At 44.7% G+C, this 21391-nt stretch overlaps 1 long non-coding RNA gene across 1 annotated transcript in view; it reads left to right on the plus strand.

Annotated features, from left to right (window-relative positions):
- LOC130272535 (uncharacterized) overlaps positions 1–19930 on the plus strand; it is a 36879-nt gene extending 16949 nt beyond the window's left edge. Inside the window, exons 2-3 of the long non-coding RNA XR_008843601.1 lie at positions 17101–17276; positions 19566–19930. This is a non-coding gene — a long non-coding RNA (uncharacterized LOC130272535). The remainder of the gene's footprint in view (positions 1–17100; positions 17277–19565) is intronic.
- The last annotated feature ends 1461 nt before the right edge of the window (positions 19931–21391 follow it).

Consider the following 21391-nt stretch of genomic DNA (forward strand, 5'->3'; position numbering starts at 1 on the left):
TCGAGTAAGCGCATACCTCATATGTCTATGTTAATTGTTCGGCGGGTGCAGTAGAGGGCTCAGAAGGGAAGGAGCGTCAAATGGTTTTTGGGGGGCATGTCACCTTTAGGAAGCCCCTATGGTGCCAGGACAGCAAAAAAAAAACACATGGCATACCATTTTGGAAACTAGACCCCTCAGGGAACGTAACAAGGGGTAAAGTGAACCTTAATACCCCACAGGTGATTCACGACTTTTGCATATGTAAAAAAAAAAAAAAATGTTTTACCTAAAATGCTTGGTTTCCCAAAAATGTTACATTTTTAAAAAGGATAATAGCAGAAAATACCCCCCAAAATTTGAAGCCCAATTTCTCCCGATTCAGAAAACACCCCATATTGGGGTGAAAAGTGCTCTGCTGGCGCACTACAGGTCTCAGAAGAGAAGGAGTCACATTTGGCTTTTTGAAAGCAAATTTTGCTCTGGGGGCATGCCGCATTTAGGAAGCCCCTATGGTGCCAGAACCGCAAAAAAAAAACACATGGCATACCATTTTGGAAACCAGACCCCTCGGGGAACGTAAAAAGGGGTAAAGTGAACCTTAATACCCTACAGGTGTTTCATGACTTTTGCATATGTTAAAAAAAAAATTTTTTTTTTACCTAAAATGCTTGGTTTCCCAAAATTTTTACATTTTTAAAAAGGGTAATAGCAGAAAATACCCCCCAAAATTTGAAGCCCAATTTCTCCCGATTCAGAAAACACCCCATATGGGGGTGAGAAGTGCTCTGCTGGCGCACTACAGGTCTCAGAAGAGAAGGAGTCACATTTGGCTTTTTGAAAGCAAATTTTGCTCTGGGGGCATGCCGCATTCAGGAAGCCCCTATGGTGCCAGGACAGCAAAAAAAAAAACACATGGCATACCATTTTGGAAACTAGACCCCTCGGGGAACGTAACAAGGGGTAATGTGAACCTTAATACCCCACAGGTGATTCACAACTTTTGCATATGTAAAAAAAAAAAAAAAATAATGTTTTACCTAAAATGTTGGTTTCCCAAAAATGTTAGATTTTTAAAAAGGGTAATAGCAGAAAATACCCCCCATAATTTGTCACACAATTTCTCCCGAGTACGGCGATACCCCATATGTGACCCTAAACTGTTGCCTTGAAATACGACAGGGCTTCAAAGTGAGAGCGCCATGCGCATTTGAGGCCTAAATTAGGGATTGCATAGGGGTGGACATAGGGGTATTCTACGCCAGTGATTCCCAAATAGGGTGCCTCCAGCTGTTGTAAAAGTCCCAGCATGCCTGGACAGTCAGTGGCTATCTGGCAATACTGGGAGTAGTTGTTTTGCAACAGCTGGAGGCTCCGTTTTGGAAACAGTGGCGTACCAGACGTTTTTCATTTTTATTGGGGAGGGGAGGGGGGCTGTGTAGGGGTATGTGTATATGTAGTGTTTTTTACTTTTTATTTTATTGTGTGTTAGTGTAGTGTAGTGTTTTTAGGGTACAGTCGCACGGGCGGGGGTTCACAGTAGTTTCTCGCTGGCAGTTTGAGCAGCGACAGAAAATTTGCCTCAGCTCAAACTTGCAGCCGGATACTTACTGTAATCCTCCGCCCATGTGAGTGTACCCTGTACGTTCACATTGGGGGGGGGGGAACATCCAGCTGTTGCAAAACTACAACTCCCAGCATGTAGGGTCTATAAGTGCATGCTGGGAGTTGTAGTTTTGCAACAGCTGGAGGCTCCGTTTTGGAAACGGTGGCGTACCAGACGTTTTTCATTTTTATTGCAGGGGTATGTGTATACGTAGCGTTTTTTACTTTTTATTTTATTTTGCGTTAGTGTAGTGTAGTGTTTTTAGGGTACAGTCACACGTGCGGGGGGTTCACAGTAGTTTCTCGCTGGCAGCTTGAGCTGCAGCAGAAAATTTGCTGCAGCTCAAACTTGCAGCCGGATACTTACTGTAATCCTCCGCCCATGTGAGTGTACCCTGTACGTTCACATTGGGGGGGGAACATCCAGCTGTTGCAAAACTACAACTCCCAGCATGTACGGTCTATCAGTGCATGCTGGGAGTTGTAGTTTTGCAACAGCAGGAGACACACAGGTTGTGAAACACCGAGTTTGGCAACAAACTCAGTGTTTTGCAACCAGTGTGCCTTCAGCTGTTGCAAAAGCTACAACCCCCAGCATGTACGGACAGCGGAAGGGCATGCTGGGTGTTCTAGTTATGCAACAGCGGGAGGCATACTACTTTGGCTGGGGATGCTGGGGATTGTAGTTATGCAACAGCTGGAGACACACTGGTTTGCTACTTAACTCAGTGTGCCTTCAGCTGTTGCAAAACTACAACTCTCAGCAGTCACCGACAGCCAACGGGCATGCTGGGAGTTGTAGTTATGCAACCAGCAGATGCACCACTACAACTTCCTGCATGCACTTAAGCTGTTTGTGCAAGCTGGGAGTTGTAGTTACACAACAGCTGAAGGTACACTTTTCCATAGAAAGAATGTGCCTCCAGCTGTTGCAAAACCATAAGTCCCAGCATGCCCATAAGTGCATGCTGGGAGTTGTGGTGGTCTGCCTCCTCCTGTTGCATAACTACAGCTCCCAGCATGCCCTTTTTGCATGCTGGGAGCTGTTGCTAAGCAACAGCAGGAGGCTGTCACTCACCTCCTGCTGCTGCTTGATCGCCGCACAGGTCAGTCTCGCCGCCGCCGCCGTCGTCGCTCCTGGGGCCCCGATCCTAACATTAACGCCGGGGATCGGGGTCCCCAGCACCAGGGGTGCACGTCCCGCACCCGCTCACGTCCTCCGGAAGAGGGGCGGAGCGGGTGCGGGAGTGACACCTGCAGCAGGCGCCCTGATTGGTCGGCCGGTAATCCGGCCGACGAATCAGGGCGATCGTGAGGTGGCACCAGTGCCACCTCACCCCTGCAGGCTCTGGCTGTTCGGGGCCGTCTCTGACGGCCCCAATCAGCCAGTAATTCCGGGTCACTGGAGACCCGATTGACCCGGAATCGCCGCAGATCGCTGGACTGAATTGTCCAGCGATCTGCGGCCATCGCCGACATGGGGGGGCATAATGACCCCCCTGGGCGATATGCCGCGATGCCTGCTGAACGATTTCAGCAGGCATCGGGCACCGGCTCCCCTCCGGCTAGCGGCAGGGGGCCGGGAAAGGACAGGACGTACTCCTACGTCCTCGGTCCTTTATTAAAGATACATTACACAATAAAATACATTAGGAGCAAAAAAGCAGAGATAAAAATGTATCTTCACCAGGCGCAATTAGAGTGTTGAATGAAGGTGACTGTATTCGTAGTATTCACATCACAAGGTTTATTTAGGCACAAAAAAAAAACATGTTTCTTGCCCGAAAAGGGCACTTCATCAGGCTTTGTGCATGTGCAAACAGCAAACAACTAGGTTTAAATAGACAGTCCTTACGTCAATTCAAAAGGTAACGTTAATCACGCTATTCAGAGTAGCTTACTGCACTCCGAACGGCCTTCAGTCACAATTAGAACAATGATACTAAGAATAAAAAAACATCATATAAAATAATGTCCAAACTTGTCATTCCAAAAGTTAAAACATCCAAATAGTAATATTTGATAAATAACACAGTAATCCCTCCGTGGTCCGTAGAGCCAGTGCATGGGTAATGCAGAAGATGCGCTGCTGAGCGCCGGAGCTGTAGTGAATTTTATGAATGAAAGTGCTATTATACCGTAGCGTGGATAGTGGTGGGCGGAGTCAGATGTTTGCAGGGAGAAGGGGCCCTAGTTGTTTGCTTTTTGTACATACACATTGCTTGATGAAGTGCCCTTTTCGGGCAAGAAACGCGTTGTTTGTTGTGCCTAAATAAACCTTGTGATGTGAATACCACAAATACAGTCACCTTCATTCAACACTCTAATCGCACCTAGTGAAGATCCATTTTTATATCTGCTTTTTTGCTCCTATTGTGTGAACCGGTGAGCGAGAACCTGACCGGAGGATCTAGGCTGCTTACCGAGTACTATCTAACAATACGCTATTGTGATAGCCTGGGGGATGTAGGGTATGGAGAGTGTAGATGTGCGGTGATTAAAGGGTGCTTGTTAACCCTTGCTATTCGGGACGCCAGGGTGGGGGCTCCTCAGTAATGCTTGTCCTAACGCCACCCTTCCCAAGAGAGATAGGGAGGTAGATAAGAATAGAATGTCCACAACCGGAGAGTTTTCTGAAACAGGTATAACTTTTACTGAAGATTTTCTGCAACAGTCTTTATGCATCTCTATGCATACAACTGCTTTCTTTGGAGATTGACAAAGGTTGGGGCTTTAGCAATTTAGAGTCTTTAAGTATTGTGCGCTGTTCCACTGGATTTAGGGGATTTAGTTGCGGTCCAGTAGTCACACTAGCATTAACAGGGGTAGTTTAGAACTCACGGTTTTAGTTCAGCTGAGGTCGGTAGGTTTTCAGGCCTAGCGTGTCTTTGAAAGTTGCGCAGATCCGTCCTGCTAGTCCGGCATCCACGAGAGCAGCAACCCAAGAGAGCGATAATTGGCTACAGCTCCCTTAAATGAGCAGGGGCTGGACTAGTGCTAATTGGTCCATTACTGATGTCAATCACCATTACAAAGGATTGTGGGCAACACGTGACCCAAGGACCTCCAAAGGTCCTCTAACATACCATAGAGGTTATTAACAAGGTCACATGACTGAAGATCCTGCGACGCTAACAAGATAAGTACTTTACATTATATTAGATATACATTATTTATTAAATATATACCTGTATTAACATTAAAGAATTAACCCCTTAAGGACTCAGCCCATTTTGGCCTTAAGGACTCAGACAATTTAATTTTTACGTTTTCATTTTTTCCTCCTCGCCTTCTAAAAATCATAACTCTTTTATAATTTCATCCACAGACTAGTATGAGGGCTTGTTTTTTGCGCGACCAGTTGTCCTTTGTAATGACATCACTCATTATATCATAAAATGTATGGTGCAACCAAAAAACACTATTTTTGTGAGGAAATTAAAACGAAAAACGCAATTTTGGTAATTTTGGAAGGTATTGTTTTCACGCCGTACAATTTATGGTAAAAATTACATGTGTTCTTTATTCTGAGGGTCAATACGATTAAAATGATACCCATTATTACATACTTTTATATTCTTGTTGCGCTTAAAAAAAATCACAAACTTTTTAACCAAATTAGTACGTTTATAATCCCTTTATTTTGATGACCTATAACTTTTTTATTTTTCCGTATAAGCGGCGGTATGGGGGCTCATTTTTTGCGCCATGATCTGTACTTTTTTTTGATACCACATTTGCATATAAAAAACTTTTAATACATTTTTTATAATTTTGTTTTTAATAAAATGTATTAAAAAGTAGGAATTTGGGACTTTTTTTTTTTCGTTAACGCCGTTAACCGTACGGGATCATTAACATTTTATTTTAATAGATCGGACATTTACGCACGCGGCGATACCAAATATGTCTATAAAAAAAAATGTTTACGCTTTTTGGGGGTAAAATAGGAAAAAACGGACGTTTTACTTTTTTATTGGGGGAGGGGATTTTTCACTTTTTTTTTACTTTTACTTTTACATTTTTTTATACACTTGAATAGTCCCCATAGGGGACTATTCATAGCAATACCATGATTGCTAATACTGATCTGTTCTATGTATAGGACATAGAACAGATCAGTGTTTTCGGTCATCTTCTGCTCTGGTCTGCTCGATCTCAGACCAGAGCAGGAGACGCCGGGAGCCGGACGGAGGAAGGTGAGGGGACCTCCGTGCGGCGTTATGAATGATCGGATCCCCGCAGCAGCGCTGCGGGCGATCCGATCATTCATTCAAATCGCGCACTACCGCAGATGCCGGGATCTGTATTGATCCCGGCACCTGAGGGGTTAATGGCGGACGCCCGCGAGATCGCGGGCGACGGCCATTGCCGGCGGGTCCCTGGCTGCGATCAGCAGCCGGGATCAGCCGCGCATAACACGGGCATCGCTCCGATGCCCGCGGTTATGCTTTGGACGTAAATGTACGTCCTGGTGCGTTAAGTACCACCGCACCAGGACGTACATTTACGTCCTGGGTCCTTAAGGGGTTAAACTTGAGGAGAGGCGACTAGGGGCTGTCCCACCTGAGGGACCCTACCTGTGCGTAGTTACTCTGACTTTGGGGACCTCTACACTAGGTACGGTATGCAATACGGTACCGGGATACCACACTATATGGTGTTGTGCCCTCAGCACAACATCACTTGGTAAGTGTAATTCCTTTACAATTGCCAAGTATCTTACAGTACTGCACTTTTTCTCTTTTTTTCCGCTATACAATAAAATACATAACATATGTACATGGGGGGAAAACAACTGCAGAGGGCCCTGAGGACACTGAGGGACACTGCCTGACAGGACAGGAGTGTACGGGGGAAACAACATCCCGTACTGGGCCACCGCAATACCCATCATTGTGATTATGCCAGAATACCAGTCATTACCCCCAATACAGAAGCACTGCGGATGATAAGTTGTTGCAGAACAGGTTAATGCCGCATCTCATGCGCAGGTGTATATTATCATCAGTGGTTTTGGTGGTGCAGATTAAAGAAATCGCTTACTCCCGAAATGCAGGTAAAGCCCATATTAGATTTCACAGCATAGGAAATGCTGCGAGACTGAGTCAGGCTTTGAAGCTAGTGGTTGATAGACTCTGGGGAAAAGTGAGGAAGTGCTCTCTTACATTAAAACACTCCGAAAACCTATGAACAACTAATGGTTATGCAATTCCTGAGGAAAGTGTACAAATAAGCCGAGTGTGCTGAAAACAGAATGCACTAGCCATAATGTTTGTCACCGGAATGGGACGCTTTGTAGTTAATTCAATATGCAGGGAAATGTTAAAAAAAATGAGTGGCATGGGGTACAAGAGACAGATGAAGGGCTTCTCTGCATCTACACCAGTGGTCTTCAACCTGCGGACCGCCAGATGTAGCAAAACTACAACTCCCAGCATGCCCGGACAGCCAACGGCTGTCCGGGCATGCTGGGAGTTGTAGTTTTGCAACATCTGGCGGTCCGCAGGTTGAAGACCACTGATCTACACTATCAAACTTAAAGGGGTTATCCAGGATTTTTTTATATATATATATATATATATATATATATATATATATATATATCAACTGCCTCCAGAAAGTTAAACAGATTTGTAAATTAGAAAGCAACAAGTAATGCCGCTCACCCCTTCGAACAAATCCGGAGCACCTGCGCAAGGACACGCCGGTCCCGCCCTTGGCTTTGTACAATAGTAGAAAGAAGAATTGTCCAGCGCTGGGTTTGCAGGTAAAAGCTTGCTTTTATTTTAGAAAAATCCGCCAGAAACACCTAACAGAGGACAATGTCTGACGCGTTTCGCCCCTGGGTGCATTTCGTACCTACGATTAAGCATCCAGGTGCGAAACGCGTCAGACATTGTCCTCTGTTAGGTGTTTCTGTCGGATTTTTCTAAAATAAAAGCAAGCTTTTACCTGCAAACCCAGCGCTGGACAATTCTTCTTTCTAGATTTGTAAATTATTTCTATAAAAAAATCATAATCCTTTCAGTACTTATGAGCTGCTGAAGTTGAGTTGTACTTTTCTGTCTAAGTGCTCTCTGATGACTCGTGTCCCAGGAACCGCCCAGTTTAGAAGCAAATCCCCATAGCAAACCTCTTCTACTCTGTGCAGTTCCCGAGACAAGCAGAGATGTCAGCAGAGAGCAGTGTTGTCGGACAGAAAACAACAACTCAACTTCAGCAGCTGATTATTATTGAAAGGATTAAGATTTTTTAATAGAAGTCATTTACAAATCTGTTTAACTTTCTGGAGCCAGTTGATATAAAATTTTTTTTTTTCCTGGAATACCCCTTTAAAGGACACAATAGACAGATCATGTGCTTTTTGTAGTATGTCCTCTTAAGTCATTTTGGCCCAAGAAGGTATCTTTTTTATTTTGGCACTCCACGTGCCCACAGTTTTTGAGTATTTGCTTGTAAATTATAAAATAAAATAAAAAAGGAACAAGAGGAGATCTTATAGGGATATTCTGACTTTAATGAACTTACCCCCTCTCTACAGGAAAAGTGTGAGATCATGGGGGGGGTCTGCTGCCCCCACTCTATCATCTCCAGAACAGGGCCCAACTTATTTTTTTTTACGGTGTCCATTTTAGGACAGCATCATCCGTCAGCTGTACCTCGCTCACCCTTCAGCCAAAATGGCGTCCCGCCTCCTTCCTCAGACAAATCGCTGTCAGTTTTCAGCCATACCTCCCTCATCCTTCAGCAAAAACTGTGTCCCGCCTCCTCCGTCAGGCGTCAGGCAAAACCTTTGTCAACCTAAACTCATGCCTCAGATGAAAATGCTGAGTCAGCAGAGCTTCGGCAGACCTGCTAGCACAGACAGTGTGTGATTGGCTGCCAGCACAGATACTGTGATTGGTTGATGGGAGCGTAGGTGTGTGCAGTCCCGCTCCACTGTTTAGACACACTTCTTTACAAACCCTAATCCTCTCATGTACCCAGCTTTTCCCGATTCCTGCAAAACAAACCTACGCTCTCAGCTTTTACACTATTCCTGCAAAACCTACCGTTATGTACTCAGCTTTTCCCGATTCCTACAAAACCTACAGTTAAGTACTCAGCTGTAGGTTTTTCAGGAATCGGGAAAAGCTGAGTACATAACTGTAGGTTTTGCAGGAATCGGGAAAAGCTGAGTCCATAATTGTAGGTTTTGCAGGAATCGGGAAAAGCTGAGTACATAGCTGTAGGTTCTTCAGAAATCGGGAAAAGCTGAGTACATAGCTTTTCCTGATTCCTGAAAAACCTACAGCTATGTACTCAGCTTTTCCCGATTCCTGCAAAACCTACAGTTATGTACTCAGCTTTTCCCGATTCTTGAAAAACCTACAGTTATGTACTCATCTTTTCCCGATTCCTGCAAAACCTACAGTTATGTACTCAGCTTTTACCGATTCCTGAAAAACCTATAGTTATGTACTCAGCTTTTAACAATTCCCGATAAACCTACAGCTGAGTACATAACTGTAGGTTTTGCAGGAATAGGGGAAAAGCTGAGAGCGTAGGTTTGTTTTGCAGGAATCGGGAAAAGCTGGGTACATGAGAGGATTAGGGTTTGTAAAGAAGTTTGTGTAAACAGTGGAGCGGGACTGCACACACACCTACACTCCCATCAACCAATCACAGTATCTGTGCTGGCAGCCAATCACACACTGTCTGTGCTAGCAGGTCTGCCAAAGCTCTGCTGACTCAGCACTTTCATTTTCATCTGAGCCTGAGGTATGACAGACTTAAGGATGACAAAGGATTTGGCTGACACATGACAGAGGAGGCAGGAGGCGGGAATCCGCTTTGGTTGAAGGATGAGTGAGGTACAGCTTGACGGCTGATGCTGTCCTAAAATGGACACCGTATGTTTTAATTGGAGTGGCGGGTCGGCATGAGTGCCGCTACTCCATTCAATGTATATGGAGCCGCAGTAGACAGCTAAGCAGAGTGTTCAGGGCTGGACTGGTCTACCGGGAAACCACATCTAATCAGGGTAGGGTTCAGACAGTTTTCCCTGGTTTGTAGGAACCAGTTGTTGAAATGCATTCATTTGTAAGGCTGGGTTCCCACCACGTTTTTGCAATACAGTTCCCATATCAGGTTTTTGGGTGAAAAACAGATTCCTCAAAACCTGACTAAACTGTATCAAAACGTGTGTACAAATTTTAACCCGTATATGGTTGGAAAAATGATGTCCGGTTGCATCCGTTTTTTTTAAGAAAAAAAACATAAACGTTTTTAACTTTTCACTCTATTATGAATAAAGTTTCACTTGTTTGAACCGTGGTAGGCTGTGGTTTTGGGTACGGGAAAAAAAATGGATAAAACCGTACAAGATGCAAAACAGGCACAACCGGATGCATCTTTTGGCATAAGGTTTTCAATGGAGAGTCAATGCATACGGTTTTCAATACGGTTCCATACGGTTTTCAAATTTAAAATGTATACGGGAACTGTATTGCAAAAACGTGGTGTGAACGCAGCCTAAGCGCATCCTTAGGATACTCTTACAATTGAAATGTTCGTGGCCAGCGGTGTAGCGGAGTCCTAGGTCCCAGCACCAACATTCAGCACTAATTTCGAGACATAGGCAGCATGATTACATAATCCCATTGCCTACATAACTAGCTAGGTGTGGGGCCTGACTAGCTGAGGCCAGATCAGCATCTAGTGAGGACAATGCAGGAGCAAGCACCAGAGAGGTACAGTAAGTGTCTTTTGCATAGTGTAGAATTACTTACTGGTGAAAATGGACATCCCGCAACGACCAACCATCCCCACCGGACGGTCCCTGCAGCATAGATGGCCCAGACCAGCTCACCCTAACTTCCCGCGAGGGGAGGTGAGTGCAAAACAAAAGGGGGGTGGGCTCGATAATGACTAAAGCTGTAGTGGTCTTCAACCTACGGACCTTGAGAGGTTTCAAAACTACAACTCCGGGCATGCTGGGTCTGCAGGTTGAAGACCACTGATGAAGGGATTGACAGGCGGTGATGATGAAGGGGGGGGGATGATGACGGGGGTCTGGATGATTACATGGGGGTATGATGTATTTCCCACCCTAGGCTTATAGTCGAGTCAATAACTTTTTTTTTTTTTTTTTTTTTTTTTTTTTTTTTTTTTTTTTTCTTCTTCTGGGTTTTTGGGGTGAAATTAGGGGCCTCGGCTTATATTCGGGTCAGCTTATACTCGAGTATATACAGCAATTCATGGGTTAGTGGCACGGTCTGCAAAAATAAATTCATATATGGGGCACAGAGTGTATAAATAATTACATTTATGGAGAAGAGTGTGTATGAATAAATTCATACATGTGGCACAGCGTGTACAAATAAATACATTTTTGGGGGGCAAAACATGAATAAATTAATTCACTTATGGAACACAGAGTGTATAAATAAATTTATATATGGGGCATAGCGTGTATACATAATTTCATTAATGGAGCAGAGTGTATGAATAAATTCATATATGGGGCACTGCATGTATGTATAAATTAATTTTTGGGGGCACAACATGTATAAATAAATTCACTTATGGGGCACAGCTTGTATAAATAAACTAATTTATGGGGCACAGTGTGCATAAATTGAGTTTTTTTTACAGCATGCTGCCTTGTGCTGTATAATGCCACAGGCAGAGAAGCAGACAGGCAATAAATACAGCAGACTTACTGTGTAGAGAAAGAGTCTGGTAAGTAAAGCAATGTTATGCAGCAGCCCTGGGAGGATAAATGTCCGGAGTACTGTGGGAGGATAAATGGCAGGAGTACTGTGGGAGGATAAATGGCCGGAGTACTGTGGGAGGATAAATGGCCGGAGTACTGTGGGAGGATAAATGGCCGGAGTACTGTGGGAGGATAAATGGCCGGAGTACTGTGGGAGGATAAATGGCAGGAGTACTGTGGGAGGATAAATGGCAGGAGTACTGTGGGAGGATAAATGGCAGGAGTACTGTGGGAGGATAAATGGCAGGAGTACTGTGGGAGGATAAATGGCAGCAGTACTGTGGGAGGATAAATGGCCGGAGTACTGTGGGAGGATAAATGGCAGGAGTACTGTGGGAGGATAAATGGCAGGAGTACTGTGGGAGGATAAATGGCAGGAGTACTGTGGGAGGATAAATGGCAGGAGTACTGTGGGAGGATAAATGGCAGGAGTACTGTGGGAGGATAAATGGCAGTAGTACTGTGGGAGGATAAATGGCAGGAGTACTGTGGGAGGATAAATGGCAGGAGTACTGTGGGAGGATAAATGGCAGGAGTACTGTGGGAGGATAAATGGCAGGAGTACTGTGGGAGGATAAATGGCCGGAGTACTGTGGGAGGATAAATGGCCGGAGTACTGTGGGAGGATAAATGGCCGGAGTACTGTGGGAGGATAAATGGCAGGAGTACTGTGGGAGGATAAATGGCAGGAGTACTGTGGGAGGATAAATGGCAGGAGTACTGTGGGAGGATAAATGGCAGGAGTACTGTGGGAGGATAAATGGCAGGAGTACTGTGGGAGGATAAATGGCCGGAGTACTGTGGGAGGATAAATGGCAGGAGTACTGTGGGAGGATAAATGGCAGGAGTACTGTGGGAGGATAAATGGCAGGAGTACTGTGGGAGGATAAATGGCAGGAGTACTGTGGGAGGATAAATGGCAGTAGTACTGTGGGAGGATAAATGGCAGGAGTACTGTGGGAGGATAAATGGCAGGAGTACTGTGGGAGGATAAATGGCAGGAGTACTGTGGGAGGATAAATGGCAGGAGTACTGTGGGAGGATAAATGGCCGGAGTACTGTGGGAGGATAAATGGCCGGAGTACTGTGGGAGGATAAATGGCCGGAGTACTGTGGGAGGATAAATGGCCGGAGTACTGTGGGAGGATAAATGGCCGGAGTACTGTGGGAGGATAAATGGCAGGAGTACTGTGGGAGGATAAATGGCAGGAGTACTGTGGGAGGATAAATGGCCGGAGTACTGTGGGAGGATAAATGGCCGGAGTACTGTGGGAGGATAAATGGCCGGAGTACTGTGGGAGGATAAATGGCAGGAGTACTGTGGGAGGATAAATGGCCGGAGTACTGTGGGAGGATAAATGGCCGGAGTACTGTGGGAGGATAAATGGCCGGAGTACTGTGGGAGGATAAATGGCCGGAGTACTGTGGGAGGATAAATGGCCGGAGTACTGTGGGAGGATAAATGGCAGGAGTACTGTGGGAGGATAAATGGCCGGAGTACTGCGGGAGCATAAATGGCAGGAGTACTGTGGGAGGATAAATGGCGGGAGTACTGTGGGAGGATAAATGGCCGGAGTACTGTGGCAGGATAAATGGCCGGAGTACTGTGGGAGGATAAATGGCCGGAGTACTGTGGGAGGATAAATGGCCGGAGTACTGTGGGAGGATAAATGGAAGAGTACTGTGGGAGGATAAATGTCAGGAGTACTGTGGGAGGATAAATGGCAGGAGTACTGTGGGAGGATAAATGGCCGGAGTACTGTGGGAGGATAAATGGCAGGAGTACTGTGGGAGGATAAATGGCAGGAGTACTGTGGGAGGATAAATGGCAGGAGTACTGTGGGAGGATAAATGGTCGGAGTACTGTGGGAGGATAAATGGCCGGAGTACTGTGGGAGGATAAATGGCCGGAGTACTGTGGGAGGATAAATGGCCGGAGTACTGTGGGAGGATAAATGGCAGGAGTACTGTGGGAGGATAAATGGCCGGAGTACTGCGGGAGCATAAATGGCAGGAGTACTGTGGGAGGATAAATGGCAGGAGTACTGTGGGAGGATAAATGGCCGGAGTACTGTGGCAGGATAAATGGCCGGAGTACTGTGGGAGGATAAATGGCCGGAGTACTGTGGGAGGATAAATGGCCGGAGTACTGTGGGAGGATAAATGGAAGAGTACTGTGGGAGGATAAATGTCAGGAGTACTGTGGGAGGATAAATGGCAGGAGTACTGTGGGAGGATAAATGGCCGGAGTACTGTGGGAGGATAAATGGCAGGAGTACTGTGGGAGGATAAATGGCAGGAGTACTGTGGGAGGATAAATGGCAGGAGTACTGTGGGAGGATAAATGGCAGGAGTACTGTGGGAGGATAAATGGCCGGAGTACTGTGGGAGGATAAATGGCAGGAGTACTGTGGGAGGATAAATGGCAGGAGTACTGTGGGAGGATAAATGGCCGGAGTACTGTGGGAGGATAAATGGCAGGAGTACTGTGGGAGGATAAATGGCAGGAGTACTGTGGGAGGATAAATGGCAGGAGTACTGTGGGAGGATAAATGGCAGGAGTACTGTGGGAGGATAAATGGCCGGAGTACTGTGGGAGGATAAATGGCCGGAGTACTGTGGGAGGATAAATGGCCGGAGTACTGTGGGAGGATAAATGGCAGTAGTACTGTGGGAGGATAAATGGCAGGAGTACTGTGGGAGGATAAATGGCAGGAGTACTGTGGGAGGATAAATGTCAGGAGTACTGTGGGAGGATAAATGTCAGGAGTACTGTGGGAGGATAAATGTCAGGAGTACTGTGGGAGGATAAATGGCCGGAGTACTGTGGGAGGATAAATGGCCGGAGTACTGTGGGAGGATAAATGGCCGGAGTACTGTGGGAGGATAAATGGCCTAAGTACTGTGGGAGGATAAATGGCAGGAGTACTGTGGGAGGATAAATGGCCGGAGTACTGTGGGAGGATAAATGGCCGGAGTACTGTGGGAGGATAAATGACAGGAGTACTGTGGGAGGATAAATGGCAGGAGTACTGTGGGAGGATAAATGGCAGGAGTACTGTGGGAGGATAAATGGAAGAGTACTGTGGGAGGATAAATGGCCGGAGTACTGTGGGAGGATAAATGGCAGGAGTACTGTGGGAGGATAAATGGCCGGAGTACTGTGGGAGGATAAATGGCAGGAGTACTGTGGGAGGATAAATGGCCGGAGTACTGTGGGAGGATAAATGGCCGGAGTACTGTGGGAGGATAAATGGCAGGAGTACTGTGGGAGGATAAATGGCAGGAGTACTGTGGGAGGATAAATGGCAGGAGTACTGTGGGAGGATAAATGGCAGGAGTACTGTGGGAGGATAAATGGCAGGAGTACTGTGGGAGGATAAATGGCCGGAGTACTGTGGGAGGAGGGCAGGCAGGGTGGGAAACATTCTATGAAAAGCTGAGGGATAGCAATGCATCCTGGGAACACTAAGTAACTTCTCAACATGGAAGCACAGTGATTATCTTACATAGGGACAGACCCATATTTTTGGTGGTTTCAGAACTGGGGCAGACAGATAAGCTATACTGTATTTTTATGCAGCTTTTTACTTGATGTCAGTATAATCCTGTCATTTTATTTGGGTCATATTTTACAACACAAAAAGGTCTCCCCAAAACAACCTTCATCCAAATTTTATTCGATTCCAGCATCTCTTTCTTGGTGCATTATGATTTAGTTTTTTTTTGTTAATAAGGGTATATTCCAACAGAAAAAAATCCTAATGTATGCAAAAAAAAAAACAAAAAAATAAATAAATAACCCAACAACCATATTTTACAGTTCAAGAAACATCCCAAAAGCAAAAAAGTCTAAAAACAGAATATGAAAGTTTTAGACATTGCTTGCTTGTAAAAAACATATTTTTTTTTAGCTTTAACATAAGGCCTAAAACTTTACATCCATGTCACCTAAAGTAACACTGTGGTAAGTAGTCAGTTTCTTGGGCATTCACATTACAGCTATACTATGCATTCCAGGCAGCAGTTTTATTTACTTTATTGTCTCTTCCGTATACATTTGGGAAATGGCCTGAACGTAATCACTAGTTGACTACATTCAGGACAATAAAGTGAATAGGGCCCTTTTTTGATAGGATGCCAACATCCACCAGGAACATATACTGCAATGTGAATGCTGACTAACAAAATAACGTCCATGTAGGACTTGACTTGTTACCACGTTCTCATTTCTGTCTCATTCAGGAAAAGGTGCATTTAAGTACTCATCCACACTGCGGACATTCAGCTGGTAGAAGTCCTACTGTTTTCAATAGGATTATGCGGCTCTGTGCACACTGCAGAATTTCCCCCAAGGAATTACCATTGGCTATGAGACCTTGGAAAGGACGTCCGTCTAAAGACTGAACACATTCATCCTTTGGGTGGAGACAGTGCACGTTTGTAGTCTCACCGCTGATCGTTTCATCAGCAGGATTCCGCCTGCTGAATGTCTGCAGTGTGAACGAGGCCTAAAAGTGGTACAACATGGTTGTCCTTTTTTAGAACCAGTGCCATGGGTTGCAGCTTAAATTCATTCCAATGAATGACACTTAGCATCAATAACAGACAGCTCATAGACCCCTATGGGGGGGGGGGGGGGGAGAGAAAAAGCTATGTTTTTCTGGTACCATAAGCCCTTTTGGACCAGCCCTACCAGTTTTGAGTGTATGTGAGGAATAATACTGTACTTACATGATTAATATAAATCAGCCATTTTATTTCATGTTATATAAAGGTTTTGTTTACACTTGTCATAATGCCATTAAAGTAGAAGAAAATGTAAATTCGACAATAGGATCCTTCATGGATCCTATTAAAAGAGAACTGGTGACGCCAGTATGAGGATAGCCTGAGGCTCACATTTTTGGTTGTGTAAGGGCTGGTATCTTTCTATGTACACAAATTCTTAGTTCCTGCTCTTACAGTTCTGTGGCTTTTCCTCTTTGGAGGCTGCCTGATTAAATTCTATTTACAGACAAGTATTTCCTCATCTTAAAAAGATTTTATGGTTTTATGCAAATTAGGTGTAATTGTATAATCAGTTATGCAACTTTCCAATTGAGTTTCTATTCCTCAAATTGTTAAGACATTCTACTCGGACATAATGGCCCTAATTTACTAAGATGGGTGTTTACTAGTGTGAAATGTTGTTTCCGACTTGCAGGTTTCCTCTTTATTTACTATGGGGGTTCACAGGAACATTTTCTGACCAGCTTTTTCTAGGTGGAAATTTCCAGCCATTTATTCACAGGATTTTCTGGGAATTCAATAGTAAATAGGTTGGGTTGTGTCACCCTTTGTCACAGACTACTCCCCTTTTTCGGCTTTTCACAATGCAATATTGGGTTTGTTGGATTTTCCTGGCGCACACTGTGGCAGACACTATGCGCCAAATTAACCCGACAAAAATTTGTCAGTTTTATCTTGGTAAATGAGGGACATTTTATAGCATTTTGAGCATAGCTGCTTTTCATGGTGGGTTAACGGCACTTTATTTAGTTATTTATTGAACTCAGGGCTGACTTGGTGTTTCTTGAGGATACGTGATCCTGCGATATGGGAGCTGAAAGAATGCATGATGTAAGTCCGAATATGTTCAAATGCTCAAATAGGGACGAACAGTTAGATATGCTGTCGTATACATGAGGCACAGCTCTATTACTGGCCATTATATCATTTGTAAATTGGATTTTTACCAGTTTTCCTCTCTGCAGGCGCTGGAACAACGTTTGGGGGGTGGAGACTAACAGCTAAGAGGTCACCCATACGCTGCACACAAAGAAGAGATCATACTCCCCTATATCACTATAACAAACCTTTAGAAGCAGCAGCAGCATGGAAAACATTATAATGCAGTACCGAGGATTGTAAGCTGTGAACCAGCACTGGGGTGAGATAGGACACTTATCACAAGCGTCTGCAAACACACTGTGGTTCTCTCTCCCCCTCTGCCTCACCCTGAAGCTAACTCCCCTTACCATCAACTACAATACACAGTATGTAATCTGATCCCTCTGGAGATTAATTTAAAAGTTGAATAAGGAATTTTGAGAAGTTAAGAAAGAATTTCCCTGTAATAACATATTGCAAAGTTTCCTATCTTCATTCGAGCTATCAATTTCTGCAAAGTTAGTTGAAAGATTAGTGACCATTTAAATCGACTGGTGAAAAAACCTCAGTAGTGATTTCATTTGTCTGCTGTGTGTAGTATCAAAGTGCCCATAAGTGGACCCTGTTTTGTGCATGCAAGTCCACACAAATTACTACAATATCGTCCATACAGCCCTTCGCTTACATCACTGTTGGCGGCACATTCCCCATTTGCATGAGCATTTGCTGGTTCATCAGCTGATCTCCAAGTCTTTTGCAACTGACCATAATTAGCTTATTTAGCGGTAATTGCCCCAAGTAAAAAGCCCTTAAAGCAGTACTCCGGTGGAAAACAATTTGTATTAAAATCAACTGGTGCCAGAAAGTTAAACAGATTTGTATATTACTTATATTTTAAAATCTTAATCCTTCCACGACTTAGCTGCTGTATGCTCCAGAGGAAATTTTTTTCTTTTTGAATTTCCTTTCTGTCTGACCACAGTGCTCTCTGTTGACACCGCTGTCCATGTCAGGAACTGTCCAGAGTAGGAGCAAATCCCTATAGCAAACCTATCCTGATCTGGACAATTCCTTAGACAGACAGAGGTGTCAGCAGAGAGCACTGTGGTCAGACTGAAAAGAAATTCAAAAAAAGAAAAATAACTTCTTCTGGAGCATACAGCAGCTGATAAGTACTGGAAGTATTAAGATTTTAAAATAGAAGTAATTTACAAATCTGTATAACTTTCTGGCACCAGTCAATGTTTAAAAAATTCTTTTCCACCGCCCTAACTGCTGGTGCCTGCAGCTCTGCATATGCTTCCCTGTGCAGTAAAAAGCAATAAAAGCCGGCATATCTATCTTTAGAGATGAGCAAATCGAATCTGACGAAGTCAAATTCGTTCTGAATTTCATGAAAAATTCTGTTCGGACCAAATCCAAACTTCTACTCCATTCAAAATAATGAATTTCTTCATTAGCGACACCCCTGCGATTGTCCTGTATAATACAGATGCGGGCGGCTTTCTCCAGTGCTCACATCTCTGCAATACATTAGGACAATTACAGCGGGTGTCAGGAGTGACACTTGTTGGGATCTGTCCTCAACTGCAGGTACTACTGCTCCCAACATGGAGCGCACTCTGCTCCATGCTGGGAGCTGCAGTACCTGCATTAAAGGAAAACTCCAGAATATAAAAATTATCCTCCATACTGCCGGCAGAAAAAAAATAAAGATGCGCATACCTTCCTTCGCTCCCCCGGGGCCTCCGGTAACCGGCTCCGGTGTCCACCACGATCCTCTTCCTGGTTGCCGGTAGTCGGCGAGTCATACTGCGCTCAGCCAATCACCGGCCGCAGCGAAGTCCCGACTCAGCCGGCGATAGGCTGAGCGGCAGTGTGAGAACTCTTCAAGACACAAAATTCTTCACTACAAAAAGTCACATTGCCGCTCAGCCTATCGCCGGCCGAGTCGGGACTTCACTGCGGCCGTTGATTGGCTGAGCGCAGTATGACTCGCCGACCACCAGCAAACAGGAAAAGGATCGCGGTGGAGACTGGGGACAATTTTTATATTCTGGAGTTCTCCTTTAATAGACAGATCGCAGCGGGTGTCACTTCTGACACCTGATGTGATCGTCCTGTATAATGTATAGAATGAGTGATGTTGTATTCACATCACTGACCGGCCGGAGTATAGTGCAGAGATGCCAGTGCAGGAGAAAGTTGCTCCATCTCTGCAATAGAAAGGACAATTGCATCAGGTGTCAGGAGTGACACCTTCTATGATCTATTAGTACAGGTGCTACAGCTCCCATCATGGAACAGTCTGTTTCATGCTGGGAGTAGTAGCACTACCTAAATTTTTTAAAAAAAATTTAGGGGGGAAAAAGTGAAACACATACACAAACTTTATTAAACACAATATAAAAATTAATTTCTAATAAAAAAAATTTTTGTTGTTACATTTAAATGGCCCCTTTCTACATTTTTATTATTGTCTGCTACAATTTTAGGTCCCTGCCCACCCACATAAATTGATCCCTGTTTAAAAATTAACATTAACCTTTTTTTTTTTTTCCTTTTACAGAGATGAGCAGCAGAGAATGCGGGAAATGTCAGCTTCATTCATTCACCGCCACTGGTTCAGACATCTCCCGCTGCTGCCCTGCTCCAAAAAGATGAGGAGCAGGAAGCGGGAGGGGAAATAAGGACACTGGGGCCAATGAATTATTATAAAAATGCATGGGGGGCATACATTTGGGGGTCAAATTAGTAGTTTAAAAACCCCACCGGGAGCCCTGAATGGCTCCTCGGTGGCAGGCAATTTATGTGGGCGGGCAGGGGCCTAAAAATGTAGCAGACAATAAAAATGTAGAATGGGACCATTTAAATGTAAAAATTATATTTTTTATAATTTATTTATTTTATTAATGTTTTTTGATATTGTGTTTAATAAAGTGTGTGTGTATGTGTGTTTCACTTTTTTTCTAAATTTTTTAGGTAGTACTATTACTCCCAGCATGGAACACACTGTTACATGATGGGAGCTATAGTACCTGTACTAATAGACAGATCGCCCGGGTGTCACTCCTGATACCCGATGCGATTGTCCTTTCTATTGTAGAGATGGAGCTGCTTTCTCCTGTGCTCGCATCTCTGCACTATACTCCAGCCGGCCATTTATTCATATTTCCAGCAGAGAGCTGTGACTGGCCAGATGGTTTCAGCCACTCACAGCTCTCTGCTGAAAATATGAATAATAGGTATATATACGGCATATACTCATACTACAGTGTGACCAGAGAAGAGCGGCCGGCCACCCGCATCTATACATTATACAGGAAGATCTTATCGGGTGTCAAACCGGCTGCAATCTGTATTAATGCAGGTACTACAGCTCCCAGCATGGAGCAGAGTGTGCTCCATGTTGGGAGCAGTAGTACCTGCAGTTAAGGACAGATCACAGCAGGTGTCACTCCTGACACCTAATGCGATCATCCTATCTAGATGCGAGAAAGCCGCCCGCATCCATACATTATACAGGACGATTGCAGCAGGGGTCAGGAGTGACAACCCGGGCGATCTATTAGCACAGGTACTACTACTCCCATCATGGAACAGTCTGTTCCATGCTGGGAGTAGTAGTACTAACTAAAAAATGTAAAAAAAAATAAAATTTGGGAAACACACACACACTTAAAGTGTAGCTCCCACCATCTTTTTATAAATTTTTTTCTGTCCCTGCCTATTGCCCATCTATCCCTAACACCCTCCCTGCCTTTAATTTATTTATTTTTTTACTATATTAAAAATGGCTTATTGTCTGCCTGGTAGTGTGCTCACTACCAGGCAGACTTCCCCAGCAGGCACAATGTCACTGATGCCTACTGGGGCCGACACTTTCGCCCTTAGTTCACCTATACAGTGTGCCTCCAGCTGTTTCACCACTACAACTCCCAGCTTGCCCTGACATCTATTGGACAACTGGAGGTACGCTGTGGTGAAAACAGCTGCCGCACATCCCGCTCCCCCGAACCTCGCAACGCAACCAGATTTCCACCCCAAAAAAGAAAGTGAATAAAGTGCAGGGCAGTCCTACCTCACACCGGGAGCCGGCGTGTGAGGCCAGGGAGCCTGCGCGCATCCTCCTCAATCAAAACGCTCCTCGCTCCCAACTGTCTGATTGACAGGCAGGGAGCGAGCGCATGTTGAATGAATTAGGACCGATGCCCGGCCGGCATCGGTCCAAATTCATGTGTGACGTCACGCCAGCCTGCAGCCGGCCACTAGGAGGGAGACCCCCAGTGGCCGGTTTTCAAATGTAAATTAAATAAATTTTAATGAAAGATTTTTTTTTTTTTTATGTATATTAGAGATATCTTGTAGTACATAAGTACTACAACATATAAAAAA

Source organism: Hyla sarda, chromosome 5, assembly GCF_029499605.1.
Source record: "Hyla sarda isolate aHylSar1 chromosome 5, aHylSar1.hap1, whole genome shotgun sequence".
NCBI lineage: Eukaryota > Metazoa > Chordata > Amphibia > Anura > Hylidae > Hyla > Hyla sarda.